General features: G+C 43.0%; 1 pseudogene; it reads left to right on the forward strand.

The window, feature by feature from the left end:
- Positions 1-11,906: 11,906 nt before the first annotated feature.
- Positions 11,907-12,023, forward strand: LOC126204777 (5S ribosomal RNA; annotated as a pseudogene).
- The last annotated feature ends 11,733 nt before the right edge of the window (positions 12,024-23,756 follow it).

Genomic DNA, 23,756 nt, shown 5'->3' on the forward strand with positions numbered 1-23,756 from the left:
GCAACGCAGAGAGAGCTTGATATCGGTCTTCACGTGGGGTTTCGATATGTCGGCGACTTGTCCAACTCCCCTTGCCTACTGAATTGTCTCCCTGCAGTTTTTGCACAACCTATGGTTGATGGGTGGAGAGACATTGGCATCTGCAGCAACCCAACGGGAAGTCCATCCTTCTTGGATCAAACAGAGTGACTTTACAACATGCACTGCATGAAAATGTCATATTGCATGTGCTCTCTTGAATACGAGATCGGTTCAAAAAATTCCGGCTCGTCCGTAATTTCGCGCCAGTGGTGTGTTGGATCGAAATGCTGTTGGCATCCCTGTACACACCAGTATTTAATGTATAACTGTAGAAGTTTCGTTGATGTATCTCTGTTAGTTTTCGTTCAGTGCTGTATTGAGCAGAAAGTTGTGTCGCACAGTTTTCGAATTGGGCGATGGTAGAGTTAGAGGAGCACCGCATTGAGTCGTGGCTGGCTCATGCTATGCTTTGGATTAAACCTTGGTTGTTATTCTGTGTTTAATCTCAAGTTGTTATAGCGATTAAGCTGTTATCCTCTCTTTCCGCGGGTGGCAGCAGTGGTGTGTATCGATATACGCACCTTGGACTATCTTTGGCCTGGCTCTTATAGTTTCCGGCTGGGCTGTGTGCGGGCAGTTGGTCGGTTAGCGTGAAGCAGCGGGGAAATCTCCGCAGTACGTAGTTTGGCCGGACCTGTTGGCAGCCTCTATGCGGTGTCGGAGTGTGTGGTGCTGTTCCCATTGCTACGAGGTTCATGGCTCACCGATCTTGGACATGAAAGTTGAGTGTCGACTTAATCTATCAGGAAGTCACGACTGTTCACGTTGTGTCGTTTGGCGTTCTTTGTCGGCTGTTGGGATATTCCCGCGAGCAACAACGTGTGCTTTCAAGATGGCAAATTTTAGCCACCCTCCGGTGGAGTTTAACTGTACTTGGTTATTTGAATCGAAGTGCACCAGCGGAATCTTCTGCCTTGTGGCCGTTAACGTTCCGGTTACCCGCTCTGGCCGCTGACGTAAATTCAGGCAGTGTATTTTCCTCGTCGTATTGCCGCTGTCCAGCTCGATGTGTAGTTTGACAGCTCAATGTATAATTGGTTGTGGGCGCCAATACCTTCTACGTTGTTCCATTGAACTCCCTTTTGTGTGCTGGTCGAGTGAAGCGGAGGTTATCTTGTCGGTGGGTCCGTTGACTGTCTGTCGGTTGGGTTGTCGTCGGATCGACAATGGTTGGGCCGGCTGCCTGTCTCACTTGAGTGAGCGTTAGTGTTTGAATTCCAGGCCGACCCTCGGAATTTCTGATCGCCCTTGGGTGTACTGCCTTTTCTTGTTTGTTGTTGTTGTTTGTACTTGTATGGCTTCTAGCCGATTTTTAGATTAAATTTGTTTTGCCCTTAAGGCGTCAGATGGTTTGGGCCTTCAGCCTAATTTAAGAACTGTTTTACGTAAAGCCTAAGGCATTTTTAAAATTAATGTTATTGAGTCTTAAGTGTTGGGCCTTCAGCCGATTTTGAATTTAAGTTGTTTTGCTCTTAAAGTGTCAGATTCTTGGGGCCTTCAGCCTAATTAAGGAAGTGTTTTAAGATAAGACTTTGCCTTTTAAATTTTTTATTGTGGTTGAGCTTTAAGTTACTGGCTTTCAGCCGTTTTTAAATTAAAGTAGTCTTGCCCTTAAGACATGAGATTGTACGGCGCATTCAGCCGCTAATTAAATTCCAAAACTGAAGCTGTGTTTTTTTTTTTTTTTTTTTTTTCTTGGCTCTTGTAATGTTGTCCTGCGGGTTTAGCAGGGCGTCTCAGGCGTCTTCGTTAAATTTTGCGTGAAACTGAAGAAAACCTTTACAGAGAGAGACCAAATGATGCAGGTAGTCTACGGTAATGAGTGCTTAAACCGTGCTCGGCGTAAGGAGTGGTTCACACACTTTAAAAATGGCCGGACGGAAGTTGAAGGTGACCCTCGTTCAGGACGCCCTTTGACATCAACCGAAGACGCTCACGTCAGGAACGTCAACTAATTTGTGCGTGACAATCGAATACTGACTGTCCGAGAGATTGCAGAAGAATGTAACATTTCAGTTAGATCACGTCTGAAATCCTGACACAGCATCTTGGAATGCGCCGTGTTGCCGCCAAGTTCGTCGCACGGCTCATGAGTCAAGACCAGAAAGACCTTCGCCTCGCGTTCTGTGAGTGCCCTTGCACAAAAAACGAACTCACTGTGCTGCCTCATCCTCCGTCCTCTCCAGACTTGGCCCCTGAGGACTTTTCCTTTATTTCCAAAGTCGAAAATATCGTTGAAAGGATGAAGATTTGCAACGACACACGAGATAAAAGAAAATTCGCAGACAGCGCTACTCGCGATCCAGCAAGAGGCGTACCAAGACTGTTTCCGGAGGTGGAAACGGCATTGGGAGCGGTGTATCAGTTGTGGAGGAAAGCTTTTGACACTGTTCCTCACAAGCGACTTCTAATCAAGCTGCGGGCCTATGGGGTATCGTCTCAGTTGTGCGACTGGATTCGTGATTTCCTGTCAGGAAGGTCGCAGTTTGTAGTAATAGACGGCAAATCATCGAGTAAAACTGAATGATATCAGGTGTTCCCCAGGGAAGCGTCCTGGGACCTCTGCTGTTCCTGATCTATATAAATCACCTGGGTGACAATCTGAGCAGTTCTCTTAGGTTGTTCGCAGATGATGCTGTAATTTACCGTCTAGTAAGGTCATCAGAAGACCGGTATCAGTTGCAATGCGATTTAGAAAAGATTGCTGTATGGTGTGGCAGGTGGCAGTTGACGCTAAATAACGAAAAGTGTGAGGTGATCCACATGAGTTCCAAAAGAAATCCGTTGGAATTCGATTACTCGATAAATAGTACAATTCTCAAGGCTGTCAATTCAACTAAGTACCTGGGTGTAAAAATTACGAACAACTTCAGCTAGAAAGACCACATAGATAATATTGTGGGGAAGGCGAGCCAAAGGTTGCGTTTCATTGGCAGGACACTTAGAAGATGCAACAAGTCCACTAAAGAGACAGGTTACACTACACTCGTTCGTCCTCTGTTAGAATATTGCTGCGCGGTGTGGGATCCTTACCAGGTGGGAATGACGGAGGACATCGAAAGGGTGCAAAAAAGGGCAGCTCGTTTTGTATTATCACGTAATAGGGGAGAGAGTGTGGCAGATATGATACGCGAGTTGGGATGGAAGTCATTAAAGCAAAGACGTTTTTCGTCGCGGCGAGATCTATTTACGAAATTTCAGTCACCAACTTTCTCTTCCTAATGCGGAAATATTTTGTTGAGCCCAACCTACATAGGTAGGAATGATCATCAAAATAAAATAAGAGAAATCAGAGCTCGAACAGAAAGGTTTAGGTGTTCGTTTTTCCCGCGCGCTGTTCGGGAGTGGAATGGTAGGGAGATAGTATGATTGTGGTTCGATGAACCTTCTGCCAAGCACTTAAATGTGAATTGCAGAGTAATCATGTAGATGTAGATGTAGATACACAATAAGTAAAATGTAAGAGCAGAAAAATTTTGTGGACAAATTTCCGGAATTTTTTGAACAGACAAAAATGATTCAAATGGCTTTGAGCACTATGGGACTTAACATCTGAGGTCATCAGTCACCTTGAACTTAGAACTACTTAAACCTAACTAACCTAAGGACATCACACACATCCATGTCCGAGGAAGGATTCGAACCTGCGACCTTAGCGGTCGCGCGGTTCCAGACTGAAGCGCCTAGAACCGCTCGGCCACACCAGCCGGCTTTGAACAGACCTTGTACAACATCGACAGATGACAACTGCCGTCTGCGTACGTCACTAGACAACCTTGGGACACCGGTACTCTGAGCGCCTGGTATTGTAATACGAGTGTTGGAAGTTAAATAGTTGCAACTATTTATTCATAAACGATACAAAAGAGTTACTTGCTTGCACTTGTTACTGTCCTTCAAAGTAGTCACCAGCGTTATGTAGAATCCGTTGCAAGCGATGTGGAAGAGCCGGCCAGTGTGGCCGAGCGGTTCTAGGCGCTTCAGTCTGGAACCGCGCGACCGCTACGGTCGCAGGTTGGAATCCTGCCTCGGGCATGGATGTGTGTGATGTCCTTAGGTTAGTTAGGTTTAAGTAGTTCTAGGGGACTGATGACCTCAGATGTTAAGTCCCATAGTGCTCAGAGCCATTTGAACCATTTTAATGTGGAAGGCGTAGTATACCGTTAGTAGAGCCTGTTCTGCTGATGGTGCGAATGGAGCGGTCTAAAGTTATGGTGATTCTCGTGTACGACTGTGATGGTGTTATCCTAACGCATTACGTTCCTCCACGGCAGACCGTCAGTGCACAGTATTACTGTTCGTTTTTGGAGCATCACCTGCTACCAGCTTTGCGAAAGAAGCGGCAACACTTTCTGCACAACCCACTCATCATTTTGCACGACAATGCGCGGGCGCATACAGCGCAACCTGTGGCTGCTCTGTTCTGTCATTGGGACTGGGAAGTATCCACCATACTCCCCGGACTTAAGCCTTTGTGACTTTGATGAAGGAACCACTTCGTGGCATTCGCTTCAGAATTGTTCCACAGATTCTACAGGCAGTAGACCGCTCCATTCGCACCATCAACAGAATAGGCTCTGCTAACGGTATACTACGTCTTCCACATCGCTGGCAACGGGTTCTGCACAACGCCAGTGACTACTTTGAAGGACAGTAACAGATGCAAAAAAGTAGTTCTTTTGTATCGGTTGTGAATAAATAGTTGCCACTATTTCAACTCCAACCCTCGTTCATAACACAGCCGATGGATGGCGACTGACTTTAGTTGTCGCATATATTGAAAGCGAAGAGCTCCGTCGATGCAATAAGACCTAAAGTGTCGGCTGTATCAAAATGGATTTAATGCACTGGACGTCGATACACGTGTTCCCCTAATTCTTTTGAGCAGTATAATAGGAACATATGACGACAACAATGGCATCTTTCATATAATGCCTGAACTAATTATCCTGAAATGCAAAACAATGAGTAATGAGCTCGTCCTGTGTCTGTGGATACGAAATTCAGGTAAGTCCAGTCATGAATGAGTAAACTGCCGTCTTTACTTCACTGATACCGTGATGGGAAACGTTTTGCCGCAGAAAGAGGTTGCTCATAAAAAACGTTGTAATGTGTATACTGAGATCTTTATCAAGTGAGTGGTTACATTAGACTTACATAAATTTTGGAAATTTGTGGTAAGGTCTTATGGGACCAAACTACTGAGGTCATCGGTCCCTAAACTTACGCGCTACTTAATCTAACTTAAACTAACTTACGCTAAGGACAACACACACACCCATGCCCGGGGGAGGACTCGAACCTCCGGCGGGAGGGGCCGCCCGGACCGTGACAAGACGCCTCAGACCGAGACTTACAGAAAACATTGAAAACCTAAACAGAGCAACAGTGTATAAGTTAAGGAGGTGGTTCGACTCCTAGGAGAGTGGTGTCACGTAAATGATGAAAATTTGAACCGGTAGACACTTGACCATATCAACTCGCAAATAACTACTTCCAAAAAATTCCAAGAAACAGTTTTCGCGGTGAAATCTATAAATATTCTTTACTTATTGCTTATCACTCCCACACCAACAATTTAGATGATATTATGCATTTAGTAAACCATATTACAAAAAGGTCTGTCAGTAGTTATTCTTTGTTCACGTGTGGAACGGAAATATCTTTAATACGTGCTGCAACAGAAAGTACTCTCTGCCATAGGTTTTGAAGTGATTCGAGATCTGTACACTATAACAGCATATCTGTGAAGGAAGTGATTGAATTGTGTGGTACAACAGTGGCAAACTTTATTAACATGATTACTAATCCAGGACTCTTCAAATGTCTGGAGTTAGCATAAAATTCTGGGTGGTCTTCATCAGACCATTGCAAGTTCAACTCTTTCTCCCTTTGGTAGGTATGTGATGGCTGAGAGCGCCGAAACAAATCTTTATTTGCAATGCGGATGCTGTTAGGCATAGGGGACATAAAAGCAAAAATGCTAACATACTGTGTTTACCTTTATTCCGTAGTGTCCTACAGTATCGTTTCTGGAGGTAATTTACTTAAGAGAATACAAAGTTTTTCGAGTCCAAAAGCGTGTAATTATTTTTAGTGTGGACTCAAAATACCTTACTGAGATCTGTTCAAGAAACTGAGGATCCTTAACTTCTGCTTTTCAGTACATTTATTCCTCAATGAAATTATTCAAATTTAATGTACGTCTTTTGCAAAGTAACAATTCAATTCATGTACTCAATAACAAAAATAAGAATAATCGACATAGTGACATACATTTTCAATAAGTTAATGGTAGCAATACAAAGTTAAGCTAGTAATAAAATTCATTTTATGGGAAGGTAAAAGAATTTATTGGTATCCAAATCCTTCTACCCTACTGATGAGTTTCTTAGTAGAACCAATTAATAACATGAAATAACGACAGTATTACCGAAAATCTGATTCCTTCACATCTTCAGTGCAGTACTGTGATCAAAGTAAATTAGTTTCGTAAATTGCTTTCCACCAGATGATGCGTGGCTACAATAGACTAAGAATTATACATGGTGAGAACGTTAGGATAAAAAAATGGTTCAAATGGCTCTGAGCACTATGGGACTTAACATCTGAGGTCATCAGTCCCCTAGAACTTAGAACTACTTAAACCTGACTAACCTAAGGACATCACACACATCCATGGCCGAGGCAGGATTCGAACCTGCGATCGCAGCGGTCGCGCGGTTCCAGATTGAAGCGCCTAGAACAGCTCGGCCACACCGGCCGCCAACGTTAGGAGATCCCTGTTTTAATTTGTAAATATATATTACAGGATATCTCTGTTTTAATTTGTAAATATATATTACGTATTCTTTTTTATGACATCCTCGAAAGTCACCTCAGTATGCACCTCTGACATGAAATGTATATTTAACCTAATTTAAGCTTCAAACCCCAAGTTCCAAAAATCCACTAACGATTAAGTCGTTTTAATTGAATTGATAAACAACTTATTTATTACTAGGGGCAATTCTTACAAATTCTGAAATTTGAAGAGGCAACGACTCTTTGAAAGCTATTATTCCGTTGGGCTTCATATTTTTATGCCTTACTAGTCGCTTCGAGCTGCCGTGACGCAAGTTACGTCATTTGCAAATAGTCTTTTCTTCTAAAACCTCAAGCTTCTAAAAACATCGAAAATAGTGTAACTATGAACACTGTTAGAACGTCTGTAAAATCTGGCGATATGTAACTCGACAAACTGGGCAAACCAGGTGCCGTTTACTGTGCATCCGAGAAAGCTGACCAGCTGCTTCCGGTGTGTGAGCGTTAGCTCGCATGTGATTTGCATCGAGCGATGCACAGCCGCGCTTGTTAGAGGCGCAGTGGAGGAGGGGGCGTGACCGGAAGTGCGTCACGACCGGCGCGACCTTGTAGAGCTGATAGCGACACGAGCGACTACGTCACGTGACGGTGCAACTTCGGGAGCAAAAGGAGGGCAAACGGACGCACTGCCGGAGCATTCGAATGCGTTTACTTTCTCCCGTGAGCTTACTTCCGACATTTGCTTAATATAAGACAGCATTCCAAGATGTAAAAGCGTTGACTCAATGCTGAAAAGGATAATGTTTAATGTGAAAGCAATAGCCAATTCAAGACGAAACCGCCGATTCACCATTGAACCGTCCCTTGAATTCTGCGCAACAGATTTTTATGATTTCTTGATTTCGTCAAGTCTGATGGATGTTCACACAATTTCACCGCAAAATAGGAATAGAATGGAGTACCGAGGTACGAATTATTAAACCATTTCAGCTTTGCTGGAGGTTATTCACGAACTACCTACGTTAACTGTTTCCGATTAAAACAATGTCAGTTTGCAATATTTTGTACGCTAGATACAACAGCGCAATATACGAAGGAGGATCGGAAAGTAACACACAATTTTTTTTTTCTTCCCTGATACTGTTGCTGAAATGTTGAAATTTCACGGTGATAGAGTTTGAAGTTTGCGCTACAGAGGGTATTTTGTTTTCATGTGCAGCTCAGCGAGAGAAGCCTGAACTACGAAACAAAAACGGCTCACACGCTACAGTCATCAACTTGAGAAGAACAGCGAGATGTTGTTCGATTTTTGTGGGCCAAAGGGCACAAACCGAGTGAAATTCACAGCGCTATGTGTGGCGTGTATAGGGGGGACTGAATGGACTGTCTCCGCGTGGTGTGCTTTCTTACAAGAGGATCGTGTGATTCGTCTTAGTCCGGGAGGAAGGTACAGGTGCAACTCCGCAGAATGTCGGAGCCCTTAAAAAAGCCGTGTGCAGCTGCGAACCTTGTCGTGGCAGTTCAACATTCCCTATGGTGCAGTGTACAATACTGTTTATGACACAATGAAATTTTGTTAAGCTGGTGCTCGCTCGGTGCCTAGGAACCTGACAGACAACCACAAGGGCCAGCGAATGGTGACAAGCTCGGGTCACTTAACATATTACGCCGCAGAAGGGCATGACTTCCTGAAAGGAATCGTCACTGGTGGGCGTATGCATTCGCCTAACACACCCGAAACCAAGCAGGCCTCTTATGGAGTGGAAGCATGTTGGTTCCCCAGTACGAAAAAAAATCTAAGTGACTCAGTCTGCTAGGAAAATGCTTGTGACAGGGTCTGCGATATGTATGGTGCGTTAATGGTGGAATTTGCTGAACATGGGACCATTGTGAATGCTGCAGCCTACATTCAAACTTTGCGTAAGTTGCGTCGTGCTCTTCGTGACAAATGCCACAACATTAATGCTGGCGGCATCTTCTTCAGGACAATCCGCGCCCCATGTTGCTGCTCCTGTTCGTGAGAAAATCACCAAATTTGTTTAGGATGTGATCCAGCATCCACTGTACAGTGCGGACATGCCATCGTCGGGCTTTCGTCTGTTTCATCCCATAAAGAAATACATGACCGACCAACGCTTTGCGACAGATGTGGAAATGAAGTCAGCACATCACAGAAGGCTACACTCCAGCCAAACGGACTTCCACGAAGAGGGCATTTTGAAACTGGTATCACGATGGAGAAATGAGTCGAGCACGTTGGTGACAATGTAGAAAAGTAGAAAGAAGGATGTAAGTTTAATTGTGATTTTTGTTTTTGCTAGTAAAATTATTGAGCGTTACTTCCCAATCTTTCCTCGTTATTTAATGTTTTTATAGTGTCTGTCATAAAGGTAAATATGCCATGCAACATAATCAGTTGAAAGTACTGTTGGAACGAAATGTATGCATCCGTCTAACAGCAAATAGTGATGTAATACCTATCGTTCTGAAACTACAAATTCCTTACAAACGAAGCTGTTCTACTTGTGACAACAGTCATTACTTTTTATGGTTCTAGTCATCATCTTTCATGATTCTAAAACGTATTGTTTCTCTTCACGGGGAATGTGCACTGACATGAATCTGAGCTGACTGAAGCAAAACGTGGTCCTATTGCTTTGTCGGTAAACCACCGCTCGCGCAATGACGTAATCATACTAATGCCCTCAGAAGAGGCAAGTCAGAATTCATACACAAATTAGTTCAAATTTGGTAAACAAATCCTTACACACATACTTCATCAGATAGTTAGACCTCGTTGAAAGTTATAGAGTATACTGATTGTTAATTTAATGTAAATCAGTATATTATTTTTATAAATCGTAACCAAACGTCTCTTCTTTGAAAGAAAAATTATGTTTTTGGTACCATATCGTACTGCTTAGTGCGAACCCCCGATAACCCACTCTACAGATGTTTACTTGCTTGTTCCCTGTTTTATAAACAGAAGTTCAGTGCCATAGCAGCGTTCACCGATTAAGCGTCGATATTTCTGGCAGCAGACCAAATGATAGGCAACATCTGTAGTTCCACTATTAAACAACTGAATGCAGGGATGACGGTACAAGACTGAATAATTCCGTTTATATTCTAATCACAAATATTACAGAATATATATAGCACGGCTTTGTATTGAGAGCATAGTATGCTACTTATTTCACGAACATGAAGCCGGTGTTGTTGTGTATAAGGTCGTTTGTTTACTTTTTTCCCTAAAACCAGAACTTAAATATTACATGTATCTGTCCTGTTTTTACACAGTTTTTGCTAGAAACAGCAGTGGTGAATAATTGTTGATGCTATGGGGACAAATTCAGATACATCAAAAGAGAAAAAGTTACTTTTCATAGGTAAGTACGACAAAGGTATAGTTATGATTATCGTACTAATAATAGGCGGTTTTTGTGTTGAAAAATATCGAGACACAGTGTAATAAAGAGTTAATAACCCAGGATTCATTTATGTGACTTCATGATGTAACGAAATAGGCCGTGTACTGCGTACTAAAATGTTTTATACGCTCAAGTGTCAGCAAATATAAGTTTTAGGTCAGAAATACACGTCAGATATCGGTTCTTGATATTTTTGCTCATAGAATTGGATAATATCATTTTATATTCTCGCAACTATTAAAAATGAAGGTTCCGAGTCGTAGGAATCAAAACCACGTTTGGAAAATCCTACATATTTAAAGAAAACATTTTTAGAAGAAATTTACATGTCTCTAATACTTCGATTTTCACCTTGACCACGTCTCGCATAAAAAAAACCGAAAAGTCAACCAAATTAAGAGGGAATACAAAATGATACGTAGTCTGCTAAAGCGCTTACCTTATAAAAGTTATGTTTTTATAAAAAATCATCACCTTACGATAATTCATACCTCAGTAAAAAGTTTAGGGGCAAGAATAAACAAAACGCACTTTATATCATGACAAAACTATTCAGCTGTGATAAGCTTCAAACATTAAATATATAAACTGCATCTCAACTCAAAATTTAGAAACATATCATTCACACACATGCTAGTTGTAATGTCGTGTTTGGATTGTTGTAACACTAAATCTACACTAAAAGAATGACAACATTAAAAAAGGCAACATTAAAATGCAATGTAGTCTTTAAGGGTATCAACAACTGCCTAGATCAAATTACATGGGATAATGGTAATACAAATGGCAAGATTTATTTATATAGAGGTTGATGAGTACATAGAAGTGGAGATACATATATATAATGTGATCATTGCATAGAAGCAGACGTTACGTTAAAGTTACGAAATCTGTATGATATTTAATCTACAATATATCTGAACAATTATCAGCGAATTTCTTAAATGAATCAATATGTAAAAATTGTGCTTCACTTTAAAAAGGTGCATCATGTTTGGCACAGAAAAACTGAGCTGAGAGTTACTTGCTGGACGTTTTCTGAGAAAGATGGAATTTCAATTTTGGTGTGCGTCAAAGTATTTCGCAAATATATTAAAAAACTAAAAACCCGCCTCGATTGCGAAAAAAGCACCTAGTGTTAACCCAGGTTTCGGCGTAGATAACTACACCTTCTTCAGAACAATAAAACCCACAAGTGCCTAAGAAGACCTTTGTCAATGATTAAAAGAACACCATAGCTATACTTTTATAAACGGAAAAGAAAAGGAAAACACAAACAGTACATATGTACAAAGTCAAAACCACTACTTAACTTAATAGTGTACGCTCCACCTCACACTGGCCTATGTTCGATGGGCCATGACCCGCCATAAACTGTTCTGTTCTGAAGAAGGTGTAGTTATCTACGCCGAAACCTGGGTTAACACTAGGTGCTTTTTTCGCAATCGTGGCGGGTTTTTAGCTTTTTAATATATTAACCAACGATTGCTGACGCGCTGCGATGTTGAAGGTTCGTATTTCGCAAAGTTAGAGCCCATGTTTAAACTTTAATGTGTATGACACATAAGTGGAACCAGAAGTAACAATAAAGCCAACGGCTTTGCCACAGTGGTAAAACCGGTTCCCGTCAGATCACCGAATTTAAGCGCTGTCGGGCTGGGAAGCACTTGGATGGGTGACCATCCGGTCTGCCGAGCGCTGCTGGCAAGCGGGGTGCGTGCGCTCTGTCCTTGTGAGGCAAACTGAGGAGCTACTTGATTACGAAGTAGCGGCTCCGGTCTCGTAAACTGACATACGGCCGGGAGAGCGGTGTGCTGACCTCATGCCCCTTCGTATCCGCATCCAATGACGTCTGTGGGCTGAGGGTGACAGGGCGGCCGGTCGGTACCGTTGGGCCATCATGGCCTGTTCGGACAGAGTTTAGTTTAGCTTTGGAAGCAACAGTAAACCATAACGAGTACTGAAACTGATGGCCTTTTCTTAATTTCACAATACGCATTACGTAAAATTTCCAACCTAGAAACACCAACTGCGCATCTTCGACATTTAGGCCGTTATGAAGAACAGAATTATGTATATAGTGCACTCCTCCGCCCCCAAATATCTTGGCTTTAAAGAAAATCTCTAAGACTGAAATCACATCAGGCGCAACGGCACACGCAAATTCCAATGAAATTTCAAGAGGAAGTCATGCAGGAGTACGCTGCATGTCCGTCCATCGAAAGTACACAAGCACTGGGCGATGTTCATCTTCAAATACGATTGATATATGAGTCATTCTTCTGGGGTACACAGCCTATTTTAAAATAGTAATAACAGCAACCTCTATTACTAGAACCTGTAATGTGGAGAAGGATTATGTGCGATTAGTATTTTAATTTCGCTGCGGTTAATCAGAGTTTATAAAGATAGGACCAGAAAGTAAAATCGTAAGAATTTTGTCCCTGAAAGTATTTCAAAGTGTAATAAATCGCTAATTTTCTACATTTCGCAGCTCCATTTTTTTTTTTTTCGTTGGAACACTAGGAAGTAACTTTGCCCTGCCGTAGACTCATAATTTTATTAACATAGAGATCTAACAATCCAATAAAATGCAAGATAAAACCTAAAAAGTAGTGGTGGCTGTCACATCTTTTCCTTTAACAAAAAAAAAGTAGACAACTTCTCATCTGTAACATTCATTAACAACTGCAGTGACCTGCGTATATCTCTTCGAATCTTTAAGCCTATCTAATTCTAGATTGCGTATGGAAAATATTAAGACGCCCATGAATGACGTGTATAAAATTATAATTTTAAACGGGATCTCTCTATATTAACAATGTAAGCTCATTCAAAACCTGCAGAAGCCTTATGGGCAACATTACACCGCATAATACCGTTACATTTGCAGTCATGTTTTCTCAGTTGCTGCAAATACTGACTCGTCCTAATAATGAAAATTATTATTATTCAGTTTTATGTAATACCTAATTAATATCATTTTTAATTCCTCCATTATTTTATCATCATTATTAGTGTTACTATTATTATTATTATTATTATTGCCAATTATTATTTTTGTTTACAATGAAGATTATTAATACTGTGTGTGTTACTTAATATTTTTGTATCCGTTGTTCCTGGTCAGATATAAGCGACACTAATCAAAAACTGTTGAGAAGACATGCTGATAAGATGAAGTTTTCTTATGATTCAACAAAGAAAAAAAACATTGGAATGTAATGTCAATTAACAAGCCCATGGTTCGTAAACAGCTGACAAAAAAACTCTGAAAAATACACAAAAGTTCCATTAACATATATTGCGCCACACTGACCAGGTATTTTGACGTTTGCAGCTTCAAATGTTTCAAATGGCTCTGAGCATTGGGACTTAACATCTAAGGCCATCAGTCCCCTAGAAGTTAGAACTACTTAAACCTAACTAACCTAAGGACATTACACACATCCATGCCTGAGGCAGGATTCGAACCTGTGACCGTAGGAGTCGCGCGGTTGCGGACTGAAGCGCCTAGAACCGCTCGGCCACCACGGCCGGCGTTTGCAGCGTCACAGAACATTACAATGTTCTTGTCAGTATCATTACGTGAAAACAAATCCATCCCATCTGTTGCCTGTAGTTTTGACTCTTAGTGTATTCAGAAGAACATGAAGTTAATTTCGGCATAATATTCTGCCTAGCTTTGTAAATGGACTCACGTAAGGTGTCGACGTGTTTAATGGTTATTTCCTCATTTCATTTCATTACATGTAAGTTTTGATGTTCTCTCATATGTACCTTTTGTAGTTTTCCTCTTCATATCACAAACTATTTTCAGTATGTGAATTTTGCGTGACTGAGGTCGACTTGACTCTCGAGCACATCTGTGTTTGCAGTGGAGGCAGTTTTAGTAACACATTTGCAACTCTTACAAATGGCTCTGAGCACTATGGGACTGCTGTGGTTATCAGTCCCCTAGAACTTAGAACTACTTAAACCTAACTAACCTAAGGACATCACACACATCCATGCCCGAGGCAGGATTCGAACCTGCGACCGTAGCAGTCGCACGGTTCCGGACTGCGCGCCTAGAACCGCGAGACCACCGCGGCCGGCAACTCTTACAATGAGGTGAAAAAAGACATGGGGTACTCCTAATATTGTGTCGGACCTACTCTTGCCCGGCGTACTGCAGCAACTCGACGTGGCATTTACAGACCAATTGCGTGATCGGATTGAAGAGTTCCTAGATAACAGAACGCAGCATGTCATTCCCAATGGAGAGAAGTCTTCCGAAGTTTGAGTGATTTCAGGTGTGCCGCAGGGGAGTGTCGTAGGACCGTTTCTATTCACAATATACATAAATGACCTTGTGTGTAACATCGGAAGTTCACTGAGGCTTTTTGCGGATGATGCTGTAGTATATCGAGAGGTTGTAACAATGGAAAATTGTACTAAAATGCAGGAGGACCTGCAACGAATTGACGCATGGTGCAGGGAATGGCAACTGAATCTCAATGTAGACAACTGTAATGTGCTGCGAATACATAGAAAGAAAGATCCTGTATCATTTAGCTACAATATAGCAGGTCAGCAACTGCAGTTAATTCCATAAATTATCTGGGAGTAGGCATTAGGAGTGATTTAAAATGGAATGATTATGTAAAGTTGATCGTCGGTAAAGCAGATGCTAGACTGAGATTCATTGGAAGAATCCTAAGGAAATGCAATCCGAAAACTAAGGAAGTACGTTACAGTACACTTGTTCGCCCACTGCTTGAATATTGCTCACCTGTATGGGATCCGTACCAGATAGGGTTGATAGAAGAGATAGAGAAGATCCAACGGAGAGCAGCGCGCTGCGTTACAGGATCATTTAATAACCGCGAAAGCGTTACGGAGATGATAGATAAACTCCAGTGGAAGACTCTGCAGGAGAAACGCTCAGTAGCTAGGTACGGGCTTTTGTTGAAGTTTTGAGAACATACCTTCACCGAGGAGTCAAGCAGTATATTGCTCCCTCCCACGTATATCTCGCGAAGAGATCATGAGGATAAAATCAGAGAGATTAGAGCACACACAGAGGCATACCGACAATCTTTCTTTCCAGGAACAGTACGAGACTGGAATAGAAGGGAAACCGATAGAGGTACTCGAAGTACCCTCCGCCACACACCGTCAGGTGGCTTGCGGAGTGTGGGTGTAGATGTAGATGTAGACTCAACAAGTCGTTGGAAGTCCCCTGCTCAAATGTCGAGCCATGCTGCCTCCATAGCCGTCCATAAATGCGAAAATGGATCCGCTACAGAATTTTGTGCATCAACTGACCTCTCGATTACGCCCCACAAAAGTTCGATGGGATTCATGTCGAGGAATATGGGTGGGCAAATTATTCGCTCGAATTGTCCAGAATGTTCTTCAAACCAATGGGGAACAACTGTGGCCCAGTGACATGGTGCATTGTCATCCATCAACATTCTGTCGTTGTTTGGGGACATGAAGTCCATGAATGGCTGAAAATGGTCTCCAATTAATCTAAGCTAACCATTTCCAGTCAATTATCGGTTCATTTGGACCAGAGAACCCAGTCCATTCCATGTAAACACATCCCATCCCATTATGGAATAACTACCGACTTCCATAGCGCCTTGTTGACAACGTGGGTCCATGGCTTTGTGCGGCCTGCGTCCCACTCGAATTGTACCATTAGCTCTTACCAACAAAAATCAGGACTCGTGTGACCAGGCCTCGGTTTTCCAGTCGTTTAGGGTCAAACTGATAAGGTCACGAGCCCAGGAGAGGTTCTGAGGGCCATGACGTGCTGTTAGCGAAGCCACTTGCTTCGATCGTCTGCTGCCGTAGCCCATTGACGCCAAATTGCGCCTTACTGTCCTAACGGATAACTCGTTGAACGTACCACATTGATTTCTGCGGTTGTTTCACGCAGTTTGATTGTCTGCTAGTACTGACAACTCAACGCAAACGCATCTGCTTTCGGTCGTAGAATGAAGGCCGTCGGCTGCTGTGTTGTGTATGGTGAAAGGTAATACCCGAAATTAGGTATTCTCAGCACGTTTTTGACACTGTGGATTTCGGAATACTGAATTCCCTAAGGATTTTCGAAATGGAATGTCCCATGCGTCTAGCTCCAACTACCATCCCGCTTTCAAAATCTGTTAACTCCCGTCGTGCGGCCATAATCAAGTCGGACACACTTCCACGTGAAGTACATGAATACAAGTGATAGCTCCGCCAATGCACTGCCCTTTCATACCTGGTGCACGCGATACTACCCCATCTGTATATGTGCATATCGCTATCCCATGACTTCCGTCGCCTCAATGTAATGTAGCATGTCCATTGCGCTTCACTACCCTTCAGCCATCGTTGGAATCCGAAAGCGTAACCTTTCTGAAGCATTATTTACCTTTCAATTCTACTCATCGTAACTGCAGCAGCATCAGAGAGCATGTTCACCGTTCAATGATGTTCTGTAGAATTCAACATGAAACCACGAACTACCACTCCAAGTAAGCTGGGCGGTCTCGAGACCTGCTGGTAATTAAACTTGTACGGGAGGAGGGGTCCTGCCACCTAAGCATACATGATTATGAGAGGCGTGGTCCAAGATACTAATCCAGGCGGGTGTAAAAGGAATTAACGCAATGGAAAATAATAAACGCTAAAATGATGATTTGGCCCTGTCTGACTACCCCCTGAAGCAGACCTTAGGATCTCTTAATGCTCTTTTTTACATATAAATTACAATCTAAACATAAATAAATGATGAAGGGAGCTAATACTACTAAATGATAAACGTTGTTGATCAATATATAGTTATTATAGGTTGAAATCGACCCTTTAAGTACAATTGTCTATATTTCCTAACTAAAATTATTAATCAGTTGCCCAACTCTGCCCCTTATTATGACTGCGCGGTCTAATATCACTAACGGAAAATGACTGACATCATCTACATACCAAACACTACTTTCAAAGATGATCTACGGTGGTGTGGAACCTCAGTGGAAATAAACAAATGTGATCACAGCTGTTTAGCTTTATAACCCTAATAAGCCAAAGCAATTTGTAATATCACTGCATGTGTTGCATCCGGTGCGTCGAAGTGATGGTTCTCGTACTCGTCTGCGACGATGGAAGAACTCCAGCCACAAATAAACTCTTTCAAACACTAGGACGGCAGAAAGCGGTCCTCTGACTAATATACTCTAATACTGTCTTCTCCTCTCTGTGTTCTACAGACGAGAAACGCGAACTCCCAGCGACAAGGAGAGTTCAGATAATGTCTCAACGTAAGAATAGGCAGAAGAAGTGCTCTCAATTACTAAACGCTACGTACTCAACGACGACTTCCAACACAGAGATGAAGTCCAGAATCGTATAGGTTCGCAACAGTTCTGTTCTAGCTATAAACTCTCCTGAGAGCAAAGACAGCAAGTTCATCTGTACCAACAAAGCTATTATCGAGCGACCGTCACACACGGGCGCACACAACGGAAGACCTCATCTTTCCACCACTGGCTTCCCAGCAAGACTCGGTTGGCCACCCTCGTAATTCCGAAAACGAATCATATTCCCGAAGCCACGGAATATTCTCCCTCTCTGCAGATTCTTTCGAACTCCGACCAACCATATTTTAGTCTTTTGTCGTCCATCGCGGAAATCTTGCGAGGAAAAACCTACACTCGTTCAATGGTACGGTTCTGAGTAAAAATTCTTGGAAATAACCCAGCCTGCATGGTTTCCGAGGTTCCGCTTCTTCGTTCCTCTCACCTGCGTCCAAGATTTGCAGAGTTCCCGGCTATCCTTCCAGTCCTGCTACAATAGCGGCCGACCGTCAGCCTATTGTGCTCCAGAGCTCAGGCGCCACGACATCCGTCTAGCTACTTCCTGTTTTTAAGCAGGACGAACACCTGTGCAGGCTTTCCACCCAGAGCTTGAGTTCTGCCTGCCATTTCATCTCCACTGGCGTTCTAACCTCTACTAGTATAGGCAAACATTCATTACGCCGTTCTGTTAATAAAGACACTCCGTCACCTTTCATGCAATAAGCGTTAACAATTATTTACAAGGTCTACGTGACAATGTCAGTCTCCTTTAAATATTCATATATACGATGTACAATATATCAAATGATACCTACTTGTGGTTGTAGCTCACGGCAAAGTATGTGGATGGGTGCCTGTAAGGTGCGGGATTATAGCCACCTTACAGTGGGTTCTGCGCCTGTGCGGGGGCGGTGCGGAAATTGGTACAATGGAGCTGTATCGTACCCTTCGTCGCTTGTCGGACGGCACGTACAAAGTGGGGTTATGACCCTTCATCATGAACACAAAAATGCACAGACACCATCTTGTCATCAATATGAAGCCCTGCCACTGTTCTGAGGCGCATATCGACGGTGAGGACTTCTCTTTCAAGGAAACTGAGGACCCGCTCGACTATTGTGAAGCATCGATGAGAGGGCTACTGTATCTTCAATGTTCGTCTTAACGAAGAGGATATGACAGGGCGACTAGAACGTGAGAGTCCGCCAGCTTTGCCAGACGGAGGACCATTGACAGCACCCAGATTCAGGGTACTGCAGTAGGCTTCCACGAGAACTTCTGAGCAACAGGTCGCTGTTTCTTTACGGGAGGTAGCAACAATACGAGACTGGAATAGAACGGAGAACCGATAGAGGTACTCAAGAGTACTCCCCGCCTCACACCGGCAGGTGGCATGCGGAGTATGGATGTAGATGTGGATGTAGATGCCGTTATCTGCGTCCCATGGAGTGTTCAAATGGTTCAAATGGCTCTGAGCACTATGGGAGTTAACATCTGAGGTCATCAGTCCCCTAGAACTTAGAACTACTTAAACCTAACTAACCTAAGGACATCACACACATCCATGCCCGAGGCAGGATTCGAACCTGCGACCGTAGCGGTCGTGCGGTTCCAGACTGTGGCGCCTAGAACCGCTCGGCCACAACGGCCGGCCCCATGGAATGTGACGGGGCGTTGAGCGCCACTGGCTGACGGACTGAGCATTTCCGGTTGAAGCCCGAGCATCAGCAGTTCTTTGTCATTTACTGTTTATCAGTTCTGGAAGGTTTTACAAATTTCTTGTGTTTGTAATGTTTGTATATTGTGTAAATAGGTGCACTCTCCGTCCATCAGTTCAGCTGCGCTGTGCTCCGGCTGGAATTCGATGATCGTAATAAATTTGCTTTCATTACCAAGTGTTGTACCTCATTGACGATTCTGCTTTCGGAATTGCACTTGATTCTGGTTAAGATGTGACAATATTCCATTAAAAAAGACGTTGGCCCAGCATGGAGAACTCTGAGGTGGTTTTTATCCAAATGTGAAGGCTAATGGCTGCTGCCAGTGGTGATATTGATAATGTTGATCTAGAATCACCATAATACTCTCTCTTAAACGTTTCGTACTTCCCAAGCAAATACCTTGTTTAATATGACAGTTCGTCTCACCCAATTTTACTTGGATTAGCACCAAGATACTATACGCATGTGTGCCGTCTTTCTCCACACTTCTCCCCTGTCTGGGTATGGCATCCTCTTATGCAGAAAACAAAACGTTATCTACTAAACTGAGACAAATTTCAGTTTCTTTAAAGTCAGTACCGCCATTAGACTGTTTTTTATTTGCAGTGTTACATTTACATGATCATGATTTCGGCTTCAAAGTGCCATTATCAAGTGTTTTAATGTTATACAGTGCCTAAAATGGCATACTGTCGTATTTAAAATACACTATTAGACACTTTGTCCAAGGGTCAATTATTGACCTTGTGTCTAATAGTGTACTTTAAATACGATAGTATGCCATCTTAGGCACTGTATAACATTAAAACACTTGATAATTGCACTTTCAAGCCGAAATCATGATCGTGTAAATGTAACACTGCAAATAATAAACAGTCTAATGGCGGTACTGACTTTAAAGAAATATATTACGACTGTGGCCCCACATTATGAAAAAAAAATTGACAAATTTCATTACTGCCTGACAATGGATGAGTCACTTCAAGATACGGGCAGCTTTTAGCATAGGAGATTTAATGAACCGCTTGACTGACAAGTAAAAAACACTGGCCTGGCCTTTGGCCGACGATCTAAATCGATAAGGACACACAACGTCATTTTATAGTGCTCGAGAACGAAAAACGTTCTCTGGTCCAGATGCTGCAATCTCACTTACGTTGAGACAAATGCTCCGAGAAAGCAGTTCCTTTTTGTTGTCTTCTCTACGCGGGCCATAACGTCACGATCTGTAGTTACCACGCAACAATGGATTATAAACGTCCGACTTTCGTTAGGAGTATAGTGGAAAAGGTCGGCGTTGGTGCACTGTTAACTTTCCGAAAAATGGCTTTAAAGCATTTGTACAGTCTTCAAAAATTATGATTCGGCACAACAGGTGTGTTTCGCTTCTTTATCGAAAAACTACAATTTGTCAAGCAACAGACTACCCTCAGAGATTGTGAACGATACTAATTATAGGTCATGCGTTCATACTGTACATCATCATTTGTGTCGAAATCAGTGTTATCCATCTGCTATATTAAAATTATAAAAAGTAGGAAATCAGCTAAGTTACACATAGTTCAGTATGATTGTTGTGCTGGACGAAGATAGAGGTGCCGAAGAAGATTGGTACCTCTTAACGCAACCACAAGAGAAGACACTCGTTGTCAGTCGTAACGACGAATGACCGACAGCGGCATAGCCACGCCCGCAACCAATTTTCTGCGTACGGCCGAGCGCAGGATCGCTTAGCTCCGTCTGCGATCATAGGCTAAGACGATAAGCTGTGTTGTCTCTGTACTGTGCAGTACACTACGTGAAAGTTATTGTTAAATACACTCTGAGTGATATGTTAATATTCAGAGACAGTTGTAAATACTAACGATATTCCTGTGGAAATGGATTGTACAAAGTTGAGTAATTCTTCTTCTCTATGTTATAATAAAGTACACTAGTACAGAGGAGTCCCGAAAAATGTAGACACTCTTAAACAGTCAATATTAATTAAACAAAATGACAGAAAGTTACAATTCTTGCACGGGGGAAGGTTATTTTGTGTGTTCAAAGTGACCCCCATTAGCAGCCCAACAAAGTCGATGCCACTGAACTGTTGACCGAACTACGGCTGCCAGTACTGCCGATGTGACAGCCACACAGCACGCCTCGGTGGTTTCTTGTACCTCGTTCAGTTTAGCTGCGTATGTCGATAAACTTCATTTTTCAAGGTCCCACACAGGTAGAAGTCAAGAGGTGTACGGTCTGGAGACTGTGGTGGGTACTCAACAGCTCCTCTTCGACACATCCATCGTCCAGGTAGATTTTCATCCAAGTAGGTTCTGACATCACTGTGGTAGTGAGACGGAGCGCCATCTTGTTGTAGGTAAAATCTTTCATTCCCAAACACCTCCCGGATGGCAGGTAAAATCAGTGTTTGCAGCACATGAAGACACATCTTATCAGTTAGGGTACCTTCAAAGAAGAATGTGCCAATCAAACCGCCCGATGACAGACCACATCACACGTTAACACCTGGTAGGCTAACATGTTCGTCCAAGTGACGTGAGGATTTTCAGGAGCCCAGTACAGGCACTTGTGGCGGTTTCACTTCCGTTCACTTTGAATTGCGCCTCGTCAAGTCAGATAATCATCCTTTCAAGTCGTTAATCCTCGCAAAGCATGTCTTCTAACCACCCTCAGTACTCCATCCTTCGATCCGGGTCGTCCACCTTCATAGCGTGCAGCGATCTTGGAATGTACACTTTCCACTTTGCAACATTCAAAATTCGTCTTACACTTGATCGGCTTACCCAGATTTCCCGGGCACTCTGCTTCATAGTTTTTTTGGGGTGACCTAGAAAAATTTTGCAACACAGTAGAGCTGGAAGCTGGACTTGACGTTTTTGGTCGCCCAGACCTTTCCTTATGCACATCCTGAACTACCGTCGGCTTCGAATTTATATCGATTACGATAAATTGTTGTACGTGTTGGTGGGTGAGTTCTGTATACGTTACGCCATTCCCTTTGTACCTCCATCATGTTTTCGTACTTCCAGAACCACTTCAATATTGCGTTGCTCAAACGAGGATCTGACTTCATTCATTACTGCACTGTCATCTACTGGAAGACGAGTACCAAGATCTGTTGAGAAAACTATGGACTGCGCTCCCGCACAAAATTGCAATGATATGTCATTTTGTTCCAAAGATATTAACTAAGAGAGAGTGTCTACAATTTTCTGGACCCCTCTGTATTTTATGTGTTACAGTACCCACTCCGTCTTCTCCCGGAGAAAAGTAAAGAACCCACCATTGTACCAACGACTGTATTTTCGTCCAGTGCATCAATGTTGCTAGGGAGAAGTACAGAGTCAGATTCGGTATAAATGGTCATCTTTGACGCATTACCTACAGTTAATGACGTGTTTAATGGCTGAGGATAGTCTGTTGTTTGACCGAAGCAGGTAATATTTCAATGAAGAAGCGAAAGACAACTTTGAGTTAAATCATGACTTTGGGGAAGTTCGTGAAAGATGTAAATCATCGCCTCCCTCCAAAAAATGTTTCTGCAGTATTTCTATGGGTGCATCGTACAGAACTGTCGCCTCCCCCCCCTCACCCTGCCCCAACCACACACACACACACACACACACACACACACACAAGCCGAAAGAGAGAGCAGGACTGAGAGGGGCAGAAAGACTGAGAATAGTACAAGAGTTGAGTTAGTGCTCTCTTCAGACTATGTTACGGGTCTGTTAACTTGTACATTACCATACTTTAAGACGATGTTCATCCGGGGTAGTGTAGAAATGCGACGATATTCGTCAGCAGTCTATGGTAGTGGTGTTAGCTCCAGCCTACACGTTGGGCTGTAGTTCTGTAGTCCTACTGTTGCTGGTGTCCGACCAGTGGTGCGAGATGACACGGAATATTATACACAGTCCATTATTTGTTCCCGGATGGCAGATATACATGTGAAGGGTTTACGATGTGCTCGGTACACAATACGATCCTTCCTTGTAGTGCTCGACAGGAACTTTGGCGACTAGTATGCCTGACGTCACGATCCCACGCAGTCCAGCATCGGACCGCTCTCACATCCAGATGCTGCACAAATCTGGTTATTACATGATTCGACCTGCCGGCTAAATAGAGACCCACAACGAAGCCGCTTTCCAACTCTGTCAGCTGCAGATAAAGCTGCCGCACACGTGTATGCTGCATCTCCATCTCCCCCACCGTGATGACTCAACATCTGATGCCGTACACGAACCATACACACTATGTGATCAAAAATATCCGGACAGCTGGCGCCCTCCATCGGGAATGCTGGAATTCAATATGGTACTGGCCCACCCTTAGCCACTCTCGCAGGCATACGTTCAGTCAGGCGCTGGGTTTCTTGG

Source organism: Schistocerca nitens, chromosome 9 (genome assembly GCF_023898315.1).
Source record: "Schistocerca nitens isolate TAMUIC-IGC-003100 chromosome 9, iqSchNite1.1, whole genome shotgun sequence".
Taxonomy (NCBI): domain Eukaryota; kingdom Metazoa; phylum Arthropoda; class Insecta; order Orthoptera; family Acrididae; genus Schistocerca; species Schistocerca nitens.